The following is a 17,333-nucleotide window of genomic DNA, read 5'->3' as shown; positions in this document are numbered from 1 at the left end:
ATCTACAGTTCTGTTTCTTCAAATTCATTCTACTTCTACCCCCTTTCCTTTTGTTTTTAAGTGTTCAGTAATAGTTTTTTTGCATTTGATAAATTTGTCCTTCCCTTTATTCTTATTTTCTTGTAAAACGCCCAGTATTTGGATAAATGTTTAATCAAATGTTAAATAAACTTGGAAACTCCTACACTAGGGGCAAGCCACCTTCCAGCGAGCTCAGCAAAATGCCCAACAGTAGGGGCATCGGCAGCTGAACCCTCTCAGCTGGATGTGCTTTCTACCACTTATCAGGTCCTCCAAATGCTGCATGGACAGAGATATAGCACTAAAGGCTGCCTCTCTGGCTAACAGGGCCTTTCCTCTGATGCATCCCACCGTTCTGATGAAACTTTCAGTGGGCAGGCGTCCATCTTATATTTCATCGACCCATTGGAAGCCCAGTCTTCTGATTTCTTAAGGTCCTTCTGCAAATTCACAGGTTGCAGGTGATTTAACAAATTTGAATAGATATATGTGGTCTGCAAATTTAATCACCTCACTCATCTTTTCCAGTTCCAAATAAATACAGTCAAACCTTGGTTTGCGAGCATAATTTGTTCCAGAAGCATGCTTGTAATCCAAAGCACTCGTATATCAAAGCAAATTTCCCCATAAGAAGTAATGGAAGCTCAGATGATTTGTTCCACAACCCAAAAACTTTAATACAAAATACTATACGTATTTGTATTGCAAGACTTTGCTCATTTAGAACAGTCACAACACTCCTGTAGCGTCAGAGAGAGAAGAACCGTCGGCTCAGTTGTGATGATGTGACGCGTGTATACTGTATATACTCGTATTACAAGATCTCGCTCGTTTAGAAGAGTCACTACACTCCTGCAGTGTCAGAGAGAGAAGGACCATCGGCTCAGTTGTGATCTGTGTATACTGTATGTACTTGTATTCCAAGACATTGCTTGTATATCAAGTTAAAATTTAATCGAATGTTTTTGCTTGTCTTGCAAAACACTTGTAAACCAAGTTACTTGCAATCCAAGGTTTTACTGTATGTTAAATAGCACTGATCCCTGCAATCCACTACTCACCTTCTGATGTTGAAACAATTGTCTATTTAATCCCAATCTCTGTTTGCTCTCTTTTAACCCATTTCCAGTCCACGTTGTCTCCCGTCCCTGGCTGTTTGAGTTTCTCACAAGTCTTTCATAAGGAACTTTTGTCACACCTTCTCAAAATTCAGATACACCATAAAAGTTGACCAATTCCCCATTGAAATCAGCACATTAGGTCTCAGAATAAGGTGATCAAAAATCCACGACTGGTCTAAAATCTCCCTTCTGGAAATGGGCAACTTGGAAGCTATGGAAGACTCACAAAGAGATGTAAAAAGGAAACCTGATGCTAATCTCCACCCAAGGCACTTAGCACAGTTGTCCTGCTCATGCCTTGTCAAAGTCCTGGGGGTTGGGGATAGAAGCACCTTCACTTGTGTGCAAATGAAATCAAAACCAGAATGAGAATAGGGTTTTTAAAAAACCCTAAGATTTAGAATCCTGACAGCAGAAGTGTGGCCACCAGGGAGCACCAAAGCTCCATGGTTCCAAAGGCAACAACTTTAAAAAATTTCCAACCCAAGGAGTAGCAATATTCAATGCTACTGATCCAGGGCAAGCAGTGGCTTCCCCCATGTCTTTCTCAATAACAGACTCTGGACTTTTCCTCCAGGAACTTGTCTAAACTTTTCTTAAAACCAGCTACGCTATCTGCTCTTACCACATCCTCTGGCAACGCGTTCCAGAGCTTAACTATTCTCCGAGTGAAAAAAAATTTCCTCCTATTGGTTTTAAGAGTATTTTCCTGTAACTTCTCAATCTGTATACTTTGGAGGAAAGGTGGGAGAGGGGAGATATGGTAGAGACGTTTAAATACCTATGTGGCGTAAATGTGCCTAAGTTGAGTCTCTTTCATTTGAAAGGAAGCTCTGGAATGATAGGGCATGGCATGAAGTTAAGAGGTGATAGGCTAAGGAGTAATCTAAGGAAAGACTTTCTTACAGAAAGGATGGTAGATGTGTGGAACAGTCTCCTGGAAGAGGTGGTGGAGACAGAGACTGTATCTGAATTCAAGAAAGCGTGGGATAGGCACGTGGGAAGAGATAATGGTTACTGTGAATGGGACATACATATACATAGTAACATAGTAGATGACGGCAGATAAAGACCCGAATGGTCCATCCAGTCTGCCCAACCTGATTCAATTTAAATTTTTTTTTTTTTTCTTCTTAGCTATTTCGTTTGGCCTTTCTCTGCCCTCATATTTCTATGTGTCTATAAAGCTCTATGACCTCACAATGCAAGTGTTAAGAGCCTTAGCCAATAGGAAGATGAGGAGATAGTGGATGCTGCGGATGGGCCATTTGGCCTTTATCTGCCATCATGTTTCTATAACCATAAAGCTCTATGCAGGTGTAAAGAGCCCTAGCCTATAGGAAGAGGAGATGCAAATGTTAAGAGCCTTAGCCAATAGGGAGAGGAGGAGATAGTGGATGCTGCGGATGGGCCATTTGCTTTATGACCTCACAATGCAGGTGTAAAGAGCCTTAGCCAATAGGAAGAGGAGATGCAAATGTTAAGAGCCTTAGCCAATAGGGAGAAGAGGAGATAGTGGATGCTGCAGATGGTCCATTTGGCCTTTATCTGCCATCATGTTTCTATAACCATAAAGCTCTATGCAGGTGTAAAGAGCCCTAGCCTATAGGAAGAGGAAATGCAAATGTTAAGAGCCTTAGCCAATAGGGAGAGGAGGAGATAGTGGATGCTGCGGATGGCCATTTGCTCTATGACCTCACAATGCAGGTGTAAAGAGCCTTAGCCAATAGGAAGAGGAGATGCAAATGTTAAGAGCCTTAGCCAATAGGGAGAAGAGGAGATAGTGGATGCTGCAGATGGTCCATTTGGCCTTTATCTGCCATCATGTTTCTATAACCATAAAGCTCTATGACCTCACAATGCAGGTGTAAAGAGCCTTAGCCTATAGGAAGAGGAGATGCAAATGTTAAGAGCCTTAGCCAATAGGGAGAGGAGGAGATAGTGGATGCTGCGGATGGGCCATTTGCTCTATGACCTCACAATGCAGGTGTAAAGAGCCTTAGCCAATAGGAAGAGGAGATGCAAATGTTAAGAGCCTTAGCCAATAGGGAGAGGAGGAGATAGTGGATGCTGTGGATGGTCCATTTGGCCTTTATCTGCCATCATGTTTCTATAACCATAAAGCTCTATGACCTCACAATGCAGGTGTAAAGAGCCTTAGCCTATAGGAAGAGGAGATGCAAATGTTAAGAGCCTTAGCCAATAGGGAGAGGAGGAGAGTGGATGCTGCGGATGGGCCATTTGGCCTTTATCTGCCATCATGTTTCGATGTTTCCCGCCTTAAACAGAGTATAGAGAGTGTTCTGTGCTCGCGCCAAGAGTCCTTACTGCAAATACCTTCCTTCAAAGGCATCAAATACAAAAGCACCAGGGCAAGAATATTCTTGGCAATGGCCCCGATGTGGTGGTAGAATGAAAGTTAGAAAAGAGCACCAGAAAATTCAAGAAAGGGTTAAAGACTGTCCTTTTCTCAAACTACTTCAACTGAAATTAGGAAGTTGACGGAGAGAGGAAACTAGAACTTTCAGGGATGCATGTCAATAGAAAAATTAATGAGGAGGTGTGTAAATATGTGGCCTCTTTTACAAAGCCACGCACGGCAACAGCCCCGAAGCCCTTTAAATCCCTATGGACTTTGGGGCCATTAGCTGCAATAGTAAACCTGGTATTACATGTGTACATACATAGGACAACTGATTTGGTATAAACATGTGCATATAAGTAGGATGATGGATTATTATGCCATAGCCATGCCAGTATTAGTAACTCAGTAACACCACCACAGAGCTCTGTGTATGATTAAGCGATTAATCAAATCTCCATTAAACTTGAAACTTAAACTTGTATAGAGCCCCCGCATTGTAACACTTCACAACTCCTTATCTCTACAGAAGCTAATGGATCATATCACCTGTACAGAAGCTCATGTATTGTAGTGCCTTTGCAGAGGCTCATGTAGACCGCTCTGAATTGACTCCCCAGTCATTGGTAGCTGTACAAAAACTCTCAATAACTAATAAACAACATGCTCAGAGTGGCGAGTTCAACCCCAATCAAGGCATAGAGGAGTGTAACCCTCATGAAATGGCATGTTTAACCTTACGGGACAGGATATCAGGGGTAGGGGACTCCGGTCCTCGAGAGCCGTATTGCAGTTGGGTTTTCAGGATTTCCCCCAATGAATATGGACGAGATCTATTTGCATGCACTGCTTTCAATGCATATTCATTGGGGGAATCCTGAAGACCCGACTGGAATACGGCTCTCGAGGACCGGAGTTCCCTACCCCTAACCTAGAGTAACTGAGCATGTCTATGTGTGTAACCTATAGAATTCTATAAGGTGCCCATGTACACCCATTTGCATACTACAGTTCTTCCATGTTCCCTTAGTCAAGGGTAGGGAACTCCGGTCCTCGAGAGCCGTATTCCAGTCAGGATTTCCCCAATGAATCTGCATGAGATCTATTTGCATGCACTGCTTTCAATGCATATTCATTGGGGGAATCCTGAAGACCCGACTGGAATACGGCTCTCGAGGACCGGAGTTCCCTACCCCTGGGTTAGATGGACCACACTGCTATCATTTCCTCATGTCAATTACAGCAGTATGATTCACAGTAAGGGCCAGATTCACTAACCTGCCCAATCGGGCCCAATTCGGGCAGGTCCGACGAATTCAGCAAACTTCAATATGCAGATGGGGGCGATCGGAGGAACACCCCCATCTGCTGGCACGGATCGCTCTATAGCTTAAAGCATGCCGGTTAAAACCACGGGCTTACACTGCGGGGAAGGGTGGGAGAGTCGGGGCAGGCAGACGATCGGGGCAGCTACAGTCAGGGCAGATCGAGGCTGACAGGGCTAAGAGCAGGGTGGCAGAAGGCAGTCGGAAACACCTCTTACCCTCAACGATCACACCTCATAAGATTTGTCACACTGGATCAGACCAAAGCTCCATCAAGCCCAGTGTCATGTTTATTCAGCAGTGGGCTGATTCTTTGCGATTCAGATGCTTATTTGCGTTTCTTTGTTGTGAATGAATCTTCTAACTTTCTTAATAGTTGCTTTCATGACACCTAGTGGCTGAGCGGTGTAGTTTGCTACTGTTTGCTTGGTGCTAACCGTGCAGCTTGGAGAGCAGCACCCCTAGGAGTAATCCAGTGGTCTCAAACTCAAACCCTTTGCAGAGCCACATTTTGGATTTGTAGGTACTTGGAGGGCCTCAGAAAAAAATAGTTAATGTTTTATTAAAGAAATTATAATTTTGCATGAAGTAAAACTCCTTATAGTTTATAAATCTTTCCTTTTGGCTAAGTCTTAATAATAATATTGTAATTTATAGCTAAAGAGACATATGATCAAGAAACTGTTTTATTTTACTTTTGTGATTATGATAAACATACCGAGGGCCTCAAAATAGTACCTGGCGGGCCGTGAGTTTGAGACCACTGGAGTAACCTGTGCAATCCATTTTCTGAAGTCTGTTGACAGTGACATCTAGTGGGCTGATCTAGTATTACACCTGGTTTCATTTTATCATTCTCTACAAACCAGAAGAATGTTTGGGCACCATGCATTTAATCTGTTCTCTCCACCCCCCCCCCCCCCTAAACACACACACACACACACACGAGGTAGAAAGAAATCCCTAATCTGTGCTGCACATGCTTCATAACTCTATGTAGCAACATGCTGCTTGCAACCCGCCTAGAACTCTAATTAATGAGGAATATAAGATTGCACATAACATGACACACTTCCCCCACTTGTCTCTCTTTCCCTTGATTCTCCCTTTTCCAGGAGCCAGAACAGGTTAGGTTATATAATCCGTATATGGTAAAATTTATTCACCCAGATGACATTTGGTTCATCACCTCGTTCACCTCGTCGGCATCTCTTTCCTCCTTCTCCTCATCCTCTGAACTCCATCAGTGAAGGCTCCACCCATGCGAAGATGGTAGAGAGAGAGAGACAGGGCAAGCACTGTGGAAAGTGACCTATGGCTGAAGAAATTACTGTTTTGCTATCCTAGTCCTCAGACCGTATTTGTCTTTTAGTCAGGGAGGGATAGAAATTTGTAGAAATCCCCTGTATTACTATGGTAATCCCAGAACATCCCTTCCTCTCTATCCTTAGACCTGTCTGACAAAATATTAAATGACTTTTGCACTTCCTTTTCCTCACTCTTTGTTCTCTGTGCAAGCTGTAGAATCATTTGTTAAGACCTCCATTATTTAGCGGAACAGTTGGAAATTGTGGGAGGAGGATACATGAATGAAGTTTGCTCAAAGCTTGGTTGGGCCTGACTGATCGACCCCCCCCCCCCCCCCCGTCCCCCAAATGATTTTCAGTCAGCTAAGAATGGAGAAATTGGGTAGTGATGGAGGCAGGAAATCTTCAGATAACGCAACAGAAACTGAACCAGATAATGAAGGCTAGATGGAGCCACAAGGCGGGGAGCACCCAGGGTTTCTTTCCCAAAATAGATATAATTCTCTCTGAAGAAAGGGGGATAGGAGCATGGGCTTCACAGTGGCACCTTTCACTCTGCCAGGATCCTGAGAGGGCCTTGCAGCTCAATACTTCAGAACCATGATGGTCAAAAGAAGCTCTTGGATGAAGTAGTTACCAGATTTTACTTTAGCAAAATCTGGACCCCCTAGACCTGTCCCCCAGGCCCGCCCAGTTTACCCAGCCCCACTGCCTGCTCCCGTCGGGCAGGAGGGCATGCACGGATGCCCTTATGCCTGATGCGATTTTGAGGAAGTTTTTCAAAACCCGGACAAAGTGTCGCGTTTTGAAAAGTCGTCCAGACCTGTGGAAATCCGGACATCTCGTAACCCTAGGATGAAGGGCCTGGCACTTCACATCTGCTCACAAACTCGGTCCTCCTCGAATTACCAAAAGGATGTGCAGAGAATTGAGTCGGTTCAGCGAATGCTATGGCCACCAGGATGGTCTCAGGACTCAAGGATCTCCTGTATGAGGAACAGTTGAGTAAGTTGCAGCTTTACTCACTCGAGGAACGCAAGGAAAGGGGAGACATGATCGAGACATTCAAATATATCACGGGCCGTATCGAGGTGGAAGATGATATCTTCTTTCTTAAAGGACCCACGGCAATAAGAGGGCATCCGTTGAAAATCAGGGGTGAGAAATTTCATGGCAACACCAGAAAATATTTCTTCACCAAAAGGGTGGTTGACCGTTGGAATAATCTTCCACAACAGGTAATCGAGGCCAGCAGCGTGCCAGATTTTAAGAAAAGATGGGATTGGCATGTGGGATCTCTTCATGGAGGTAGTTAGGGGGTGGGCCATTAGTGTGGGCAGACTAGATGGGCCGTGGCCCTTTTCTGCTGTCATTTTCTATGTTTCTGTTCTGTAATTCCTTATATTGTAAATCGCTTTGAACCTATTAAGGCACAGCACAACTCAGAAATACTAGATTAGATTAAGAAAAAATATGATGATTCAGAAGAGGGTAAAAATTACAAAGTGGAAGAAACAGCTGGAATAATATTATTGTTAATACTGTTGGGGAAACAGAAGCTCGGGGCGATGGAATTGGCTCACCCTGAGGACACAAGTAGAAAATTAGAGTTGAGATACTGGTAAATAAAATGTCCCGCTCTGGGCTCACAGAGAGCCAGCACCAGAACCAAGGATTAGAACTGAACACCAGAGAGATAAATCGACTCGCTCCAAGGTCACACGCAGACAGTGATAAAGCTGGGGATTGGAACTGACGTGCAGAGAAATAATAACCCGCCCTGAGGTCACACACAAGATAGGCAGTGGCAGAACTGGGGATTGGAATTGAGGCACTGGGAAATCAAACGACCCACTCTGAGCTCACACATAGTCAGTGTCAGAGCCAGGAAATGGAACTGACACCCAGGGAGATAAAGTGTCTCATGAAAGGTCACACTCAGACAGAACCGGTGATTAGGACTAATGGTTGATCAGCTTCCGTGGTGGTTTGGGAAATGCCAGTACGACAGCCTTCCTGCTCCAGAGTCCGAGTCTGGCAGGCTCTTTGCTCCCTTCTCCCCAGTGAGTCTCACCTGAGCAGTTCTCCAGTCAGTGCCCATTAAGGATTTATAAGGAGCTGAAAGAACTTTGACGGGGCAAATGTCAGGACATTAAGAGAAAACAGAAAGCAGTCATCAACCATGAAATATTAATTTTTCTCCCTCCCTCCTTCCCGTAAATGGAATCTTTCCACGTTAATGTTTAATGACGGTGCAGAGGAGTGGCTGAGATGCACAAGCGCACTGCTGGGGGTGTTTACGACACGCCACAAATCCTGCCAAGCGCAGGCATATTTTTAAAACTATTTCCATTGTTAAAATGCTTTCCAGATTTGTCCTTCTAGACTTATCCCAGCCTCTTCAGTTTGTCTTTTAAATCAATGCAGTTTGTAAAATTATCCATGCTTTCTTATTCATGTATCACTGGTCATTAACCCCGCTTCCCTCCTTCCCATCCCATCTTCTCCCCTCAGCAGTTCCTGTTATCTCTGGTTATTGCCACTGTTTCCCCCTGCCCTCCCCTCAGTAGTTCTTGTATCTCTGGTTCTTATTCTTTGAAGGGACACAGACAAGACTTCTTTAAAAGAAAAAGAGAAAACGACATCCTCTGCCTAGTTAACTTCCAGTTTCTTCAGTAGTGTGTGGTTGTGCTTGCTGTACCTTAGAGCAGTGTTTTTCAACCTTTTTACACCTATGGACCGGCAGAAATAAAAGAATTATTCTGTGGACCGGCATCAGTCCATGGACCGGCGGTTGAAGAACACGGGGCTAAGTCGTGAGCCAGACCCCGCCCACCTCTACCCAATCTCCTCCCCAGACTCCGCCCCCATAATAGTACTAATTGCACCTTGCACGTCCCGTGCCTCATCTGGAAGCCTTCCCTCTGACGTTGCAACATCAGAGAGAAGGCTTCCGGTTCAGGCGCAGGACGCCCATAGGAGCCACTGCCCGTGGCTTTGTGCACTGAATCAGTTAGGAAGAGGGAGCTGGCTCAAAGATAATGCCGCATTGATCGCACCGTGGACCGGCGGTTGAAAAACACTGTTTTGGGCCTGATGTACGTGCTGGCCCTGTGGACCGGCAGGAAATTTCTGTGGACCGACACTGGTCCATGGACCGGTGGTTGAAGAACACTGCTTTAGAGGGAACACTGGTAGGGACAGTTGGCCCTTTTGTCAGCTGGGAGCAGAATCTTAAAATCTACAGGTTCTGAGTTACATACAAATCCGACTTAAGAACAGCTTTAAAAACCTAACTCGTTCTTAACCCGGGCACTGCCTGTATAGGAATAATCAAGCCATTGTGACATCACTGATGAGGTTGGCTCTTAGGCATTGGTGGAATGTGGCCATTATGACATCACAATATCAGCTCTAGAACGTTGCTACTCCTTGGGATCTTGCAGTCTTTCCAGTGGCCTAGACTCCTAGAAGATTCAGGAACGATGCGTGGCCACATTAAGAACAGTGTGTAGTTGTACCTTAGAGGGAACATCGGTAGGGACTTGCTTCTCCAATATTATTATCAATTCAACTACATCAAGAATTCTGGGAGATACATTCCATTCAAAGTTAGCATTTCAAAAACAAATTTCTATGGTACTACCACATAGCTATTATAAACTCTGCCTTATATGTTCAATATCTCCACTTCTACTACCTTCAGCTATTAATGTCTTAGTCCACAGTCTTGTAACCAGCACATTGGACTACTGTAACTCTTTATATTATGGAATAAGGCAAAGAGATCTGCGCCCTCTCCAACTTGCTCAAAGCACTGCAGTAGAACTAATAACAAAGAAATCGGCACATTGGCTACCAAAAAAACATCAATTGACATATAAAATTTTATTTCTCATTTTTAAGGCACACTTGAATCAGACACCTCCATACACTTCTCCCTTCGTAGTCGTGGTTTCAGCAATCGCGACTTCGACTATTTGTGATTTGTAGCGTGCTGGCTCCTCCCCCCAAATTACGTATTCCATCTGGGACCCTCGGAGTAAGAGCGGCGGCTTGGTGGGGTGGGAGGGGTTGGGAATGACGCAACGGGAGTTGGTGGTGTGCTTCTCTCTCCCCCCTGCTAAGTAGATGGGGCCAGGGTTAAGGAGAAACCCAGGCAGGCGGAGGGAGGAGGCGAATAACTTTCTCGTATGGTATTCACGGTTTTATCATATTCTTGAGGGTTTTTAACAGAAACCCATGAATAACACATGAAAAAGTTATTTGCGGTTGTTCTGTATTCGCGGGTCTGTTAATCCCCTTATCACCGCGAATACAGAGGGAGAAGTGTATTTAGATAACCACTTAATATCTTACTCGCCAGTACGTAATCTCCGCTCTCTAGTAGTGGTCCCTACAATCAGACAGATAGTGCATATATCCACTAGGGATCGCTCTTTCGCAGTCGTTGTCCACAACTTAGGAACGCCCTTCCAAATTATTATCCATTAGGGATCGCTCTTTCGCAGTCGTTGTCCACAACTTAGGAACACCCTGCCAAACTATTATCCACTAGGGATCGCTCTTTCGCAGTCGTTGTCCACAACTTAGGAACGCCCTTCCAAACTATTATCCATTAGGGATCGCTCTTTCGCAGTCGTTGTCCACAACTTAGGAACACCCTTCCAAACTATTATCCACTAGGGATCGCTCTTTCGCAGTCGTTGTCCACAACTTAGGAACGCCCTTCCAAACTATTATCTACTAGGGATCGCTTTTTCGCAGTCATTGTCCACAACTTTGGAAAGCCCTTCCAAACTATATCCAAACAGAACACAATCTCGAAAGTTTCAAAACATTGTTAGAAACCTTTCTGTTCAACGATGCTTTTGATCAATGATTTATAGATTAAGATACTAGACGGAGACAAAACTGAAATAGAGGCACAAATCAGTTTTCTTAATTTTCAATTATTTTCTTCTTTGCTTTTACTATTGACATTGTAGTTCCTTTTCTGTCTATCATTTAATTTTATCAATTTATTATAAACTTCATAGATGTTACTCCATTGCAGTATATCAAGCGATAAATATACTTGGAAACTTGGTTTCATACCTGACACACCAATCTCCATCTCAAAATGTGACTCATTGGAGAAGACAACCCTCTACTTGTCGGTGCAAGTCCAATGTCAGTACTCCTGTACAAATTGCAGCTGTTTTCTTGCGATGAATCCTTGTGAGCATGGGTGCAGTTACCAGCCATCTGCTCCGGAGCCCCATTTGCAACAAGGTTCGCTGCATAGTCATTTTGGACACACATTTGGAAGCCCCCTGGTTCATTTGGACAGTGATTTGTTCCACGGTAGCGTGCTGATCGGCTCGCACCAACCTGCACAACCAACGTTCAACTCGCTCATTGATGGTTCATGCTGCCCCACCCCCTCCAGTTACCACGTCGGGTCGTCAAAAAGGTTTCAATCATCCACTCACAGTATACTTTAACCACAGAAACCCATGAGGAGTTCACAAACTCCGATGTTTCCGAAATGCTGCCGCTCTTGGCCTGTTAGCCGATGATCATGCCTTTTTCAGTGTCTGATAAATCACGTTTTTTCACCCATGACAGCCACAGTTGCTATATTGGCAACTTGCTGGCATCCCACCCATGAAGTCTGCACGCAACATGTGCATTCGTTCATTGGCTGTGCGTCCCTGATGTCAGAGGTAGGCACCGGCGGTAGTCATAATAATGTGACTGTATATGCTGCAGTGGTTTCCATAAGGCTTCAAACCTGGTCTGTACTTATATAGACTTGGTTCTGCTTTGGTTAGGGTTGCCAGGCATCTGGATTTCACCAGAAGGCTTTTCAAAACCCAGCACTTTGTCCGGGTTTCAAAAAAGCCGGTGAGATCGGGGCAGGGGATGGAGTGCACTCCAGGCCCGGCCCAAAGAGATGAAGTTTGTGTGGGGCTGGGTTTGGGGGGTGTAGAATGGGGCAGACCCGGGGCAGAAGAGGGTGGTCCCAGGGTGGGCTCATGCATCTTCTTTCACCAGATGGAAAATCTGGTAACCCTAGCTTTGGTAGTGAGATACTGGAAAATTTCAGGCTGCAACAGCCCTTATACTGGTAATGTTACTGGAATAGTTTAGTATCTCTAGCTCCATCTGCTGGTAGGAGGACTTAATCCATTAGTCTAGATCAGGAGGTCAAAGTCCCTCCTCGAGGGCCGCAATCCAGTTGGGTTTTTAGGATTTCCCCAATGAATATGCATGAGATCTATTAGCATACAATGAAAGCAGAGCATGCAAATAGTTCTCATGCAAATTCATTGGGGAAATCCTGAAAACCCAACTTGATTGCGGCCCTCAAGGAGGGACTTTGACACCCCTGGTCTAGATCTAGAACTAGCAGAACTCACCTTTCACTGTGGATTTTTTTAAGGCTGATTTCTTTCTGTTATTGGCCACTGGAGGACCTCCTTATTCCACACAGCCTGAATTTTCCAGCACTAATCTGTTCTCACCTTTTATAAAGTCAAGAAACATTCCAGGATATTTTCCTACGATCTCCCAAGCGCGTCCTTGTGAGCTGGCACCTCCGTTTGTGGCAGCAAGTCTCCAGTGGCAAGACATGCCCCCTCACACTCGTCATCTTTCATGGCCGGCAAGTTTGCTGCCAGGTGGAGCCGGAACAACATTGATTAGTCTCAGGTTCCCAAGGCACAAAGCAGATGAGATGGAAAATGAGTAGATGTCCCTGGTCTCATCACCTACATAGTTCAATCAGTGCCCTTATGCTGGCACTCTCAGCTGAGACAGGAAGAAGTGATTCTACAAGGAGGGTGAACATCTGCTCTACCCAGGGCTGGCTTAATAATTAAGCATATTGTGCAGTCAGTCTCCTAGCAAAGAGTATCTGTAAGTGAGCAATGTATACTGATAGCTAGAAAAATGCAACCCCCCCACCTCCAAAAACAAAACAAAAAAAAAAACACCAGCAAGGAACAGGGAGGGTAAGACATTTGCCTATAGTCTATTCACCCAGGTAAATAGGGGTTTTCATTACCTGTGCTGTTTCTGGGAATGTTTGTTCTATTTGTTTTTCACTTGGCCATTTTTTTCGTGATGGGAGCAACGGTGCCGAGTTTGCACCTTTTTGACAGAGGACGTCTGCTTTGCGAAACAGCGCACACGCTACGTGTGCATCCACCCTATGCACAACGGATGCTCTCTTTGAAAACAGTACGCGCCCTCTCAAAGGACGCCCCCTCTTATTGGCAAATGATAAAAAACGTGAATTTTAGCATTTTTCTGCTTGTTTCCATTTGCTAATGACATAGGAATTCCCTTATTGTCGCAGCCGAATGGCCATCCCTGTGGGCAAAGTTTGTTCGAGAGTTAACTGGGAGTAGGCGCAAGGCCAAGGGTTTGCTTGGGGCGTCTTTTACCTTTGCACTGGCCCCCCAGCTTCACCAAGCTCTCAGGGACATGAAACCCTCACCCAAACACAACAAAGAGTGTGTCCTTCTGAACATGTCCGATTGCATTTTTCGTCGGTAAACCCCCAGAGAATGTTACCACACTACCTCCAGATGTGAAGGAGTAATAATAATAATAATTTATTCTTGTATACCGCCATACCCAGCGAGTTCTAGGCGGTTCACATCGCTTTGAATTTGATTAAGCGATTAATTAAGAAAAAATAATAAACTTGAAACTTGAATTAATTAAGATCCACGATGACACGCGGATTTACAACATTTATCAGAGTTGCAGGCAGAGAAGAGGGTGAGGTTAGAAGGGAGGAGAGAGAGAGACAGATCAGGTAGGAAGGAGAGGAGCAGTAAGGGGGGGGGAGAGGTTTTATTGTGGAGGAGTGGCCTCAGAACGTGGGAAACTGGGTTCAATTCCCACTGCAGCAGGGTTCCCATATGGCTCCAGAAAAAGGAGGGCGGATGAGACATCCAGGTTTTACTTTCACTGTTTCAAAAGAGCAGAAAAATACTAAAATTTGCATTTTATCATTTGCCAATAATAGTGTGTATCCTTTGAGAGAGTGTTTACTGTTTTCAAAGAGGGCATCCATTTTGCATACATGAACTCACACATATGTGTAAACCATGGCACATACACACATTGCGTGCTCTGTTTCACAAAGCAGACGTCCTCTTTGCTTCAATGGACATAAAACCTGGTTGTCTCAATCCGTCCTCCTTTTTCTGGAGCCATATGGTAACCCTACACTGCAGCTCCTTATGGATCTGGGCAAGGTCCATCAAGCCCAGTATCTTGTTTCCAACAGTGGCCAACCCAGGTCCCAAGTACCTGGTAGAAACCCAAAGAGTAGCAACATTCCAGAGCTGAGATTGTGATGTCATAATGCCTCATTCCATCAATGCCTAAGAGCCAACCTCAGCAGTGATGTCACAATGACTTGATTGGCCTATATTTGGCTCACATAAGAGTATAAGAGTTGCCATACTGGGAAAGTCTGAAGATCCATCAAGCCCAGTATCTTCTTTCCAACAATGGCCAACCCAGGTCCCAAGTACCTGGCAGAAACCCAAAGAGTAGCAACACTCCAGAGCTGAGACTGTGACGTCATAATGCCTCATTCCACCAATGCCTAAGAGCCAACCTCATCAGTGATGTCACAATGACTTGATTGACCTATACTTGGCTCACATAAGAACATAAGAATTGTTGTACTGGGACAGATTGAAGGTCCATCAAGCCCAGTGTCCTGTTTCCAACAGTGACCAAACAAGGTCCGAAGTACCCAGTAAGATCCCAAATAGTAAAACATATAATATATGTAAACTGCTTTGGATGCATTACTGAAAGACAATATATTAAATCCATGACCCTTTACCACCCACATAAGTCTTACAAAGTCCATGTCACAGCCAGAAATCTAAGTCCTCCTTTCAAAATCTATGTTTAATTTCACTTCTATAACTCCAAGCTCACTCCCCTTTAAAATAAAAATATTTTTTAAAAAAGTTTGGAAATCATTTGCAGGTTTTTCATTATTTTTTAAACTTGTATAGTTTATTTCATCTTTTAAGTTTAATCTTTGTAATTGCACTCGACCCAGAATTGGTTTGGCATATCGAAAAGAATGAAAAAAAAGGAAAAAAACGTAACATTAAAAACAGGAAATTGTACAGAAGATCATTTGACAAAGACAATCAGGTATTATGTACTTGGTGTGTGTGTCTGTGTGCAAATAGATGGAAATATATACCTGTATGTGCATAGAGATATACATCTCTCTCTCTAGACAGTCATTCATGTAGGACTTAATGAAGTCAGATTTCCCTTGATCCATTGCCCAAATTAGTTCTGAAGGGGGAGAGGGTGCTAAGGGCAAACATGGCATTTTCTTAAAGGCACGGAGTTTGTGGCAGATGTCTTGTAGACCTGTCTGTGGGTAGGGGGGTGCCAAGGATATTTGGGGGTAGGGCAGGGAAGACAGTCTGCTGAGTGGTATGGTGCCATTCTAGTATCTATCAAATGGGTTTTGGAAGGGATAGAGAGACCCTCACCTGTCCCCCGTCTCATATGCCATAGGCACCATAGCCATTCCGAAGCCAGTCTGTGCTTATGCCGCAGCTGCACAGCCTTGTTTGGTGTGGCTGGCTCTGAACATCCCTAGGCTGTAGGACTAATACCTAATTCAGGCCATCGTGGGCTTGATTCATGCCTTTCTGGGAAAGCTCGGGAAAAGCGTAGATCGTCTTCCTTTTCAAAGAAGATGTAAGTGCCGGAAAAGGTAGGGGCGGCCCCAGCATAGCAAGTCTGGAAGTAGGGCCTCTTGGAGAGAAGATGATGGAAGACAGAAGTTTGAGCTGGGCTGTTTCTGAGTCTCCAGACAGGGGGGGGGGGTTATTCTGTTGATGAGCGAAAGCCCAGCTGAACAGGTTCTAGAAGTGGTGAGGTTGGTGGGAGAGGGGGGTTTAGCAGCGCTGCAAAGGGAGCTGGGTCTTTGCCTAGAAAATCAGTATCTTTCTGCCCCTCAGCTCTGCTTCCCGAGGTGGGTGTTGCTCACTGAACCAGGAACACTCTATATAACAACCTTGTCCTAGTTAAGTTTGGGGAGGGGGGGGGGGTGGGAACAGCGGCTTCTGGATATTTAGGGTGCGAGAAATATTCAGACGCAGGAGGGGGTCAATATATGACAAACACTCCAGCAGGGAAGGCACACAGGCACAAACATTGCACCTTTTCCTATATAAAGAATGCGCAAAGTCGTGCCAATTCCTAGAAACACTTATTCTCTGCCCCTGGGAACGCCTGTATTTCCACGCTCGTGCACCCCTCAGGCAATTTCACAACAGCCTATTTCACTTATAAAATTACACCCTCCCCCCCTCCAGTATGGAAAGCACAAATCTCATGGCAGAAAGGGTTTGTGCTAGCCCTGTTTTCCACTTCACTCAAGGCCCAACCCAGGCTTTCGCGATTTCTGCCATGGTGTCTCTTCTCCACTACCTCATTTGGAAGGCAGCCACCACCCTATCACCCTATCGTGTTGAGTGGATTCTTCTTGCTGTGTCCGCAGTAGGTCTTCTCTGCCCATAGCGGAGTTCGTTTCTTTTAATGGGGATATAAACCGCCCTGAACCAAGAAGGTCTGGGAGTTTTATTAAGCCTTTTAAGTGAACGTAAACGTATCAACGAAGAAAGATTTTTCCCTCACTCTCCTCCCCCCCTCAAAGCCTCATAGTGTGACCTCTTGTTCTAGAACGTTCTTCCCTGCAAACAAGGTTTGCTTCCCATGCAGTGAGGAATTTCAGTGGCTCTCTTGTTATTTTCCGCCCTTGCTCTCCTTTGATAGTTAGATCCATCCATTTTAGGAGCCTTTGTCTGGACTACTTCCAGCACAGAGACCTGTTATAACCCTCACCTGAATGCATGGGGGTGGGGGTGAGGGAAGGGAACTAGGTGAGGTCTGATAATAAACTTTGTGCCCCCCTCCCCCCAGTAGCCCTTTGGTTCTGGCCACTACCTTGTTGAGTTATTGCACTATCTTGAGATCATTAAACATGATCCTCTCCCTCTCCTCTGCCCATTTGGATTTCTACACCATAAAATACACAAACCTGCACTTTTTTTTTTTGCATTGAAACTGAAAAGTTCTCAACAACTGTCTGTACCTTTGTCTTAAATCATTCTCTCTATGCTCCTCCATCTTGCCTCCCCACCCACTC

The sequence above is a fragment of the Geotrypetes seraphini genome, chromosome 16, assembly GCF_902459505.1.
Source record: "Geotrypetes seraphini chromosome 16, aGeoSer1.1, whole genome shotgun sequence".
NCBI lineage: Eukaryota > Metazoa > Chordata > Amphibia > Gymnophiona > Dermophiidae > Geotrypetes > Geotrypetes seraphini.
Note: the sequence above shows the minus strand (reverse complement) of the source record.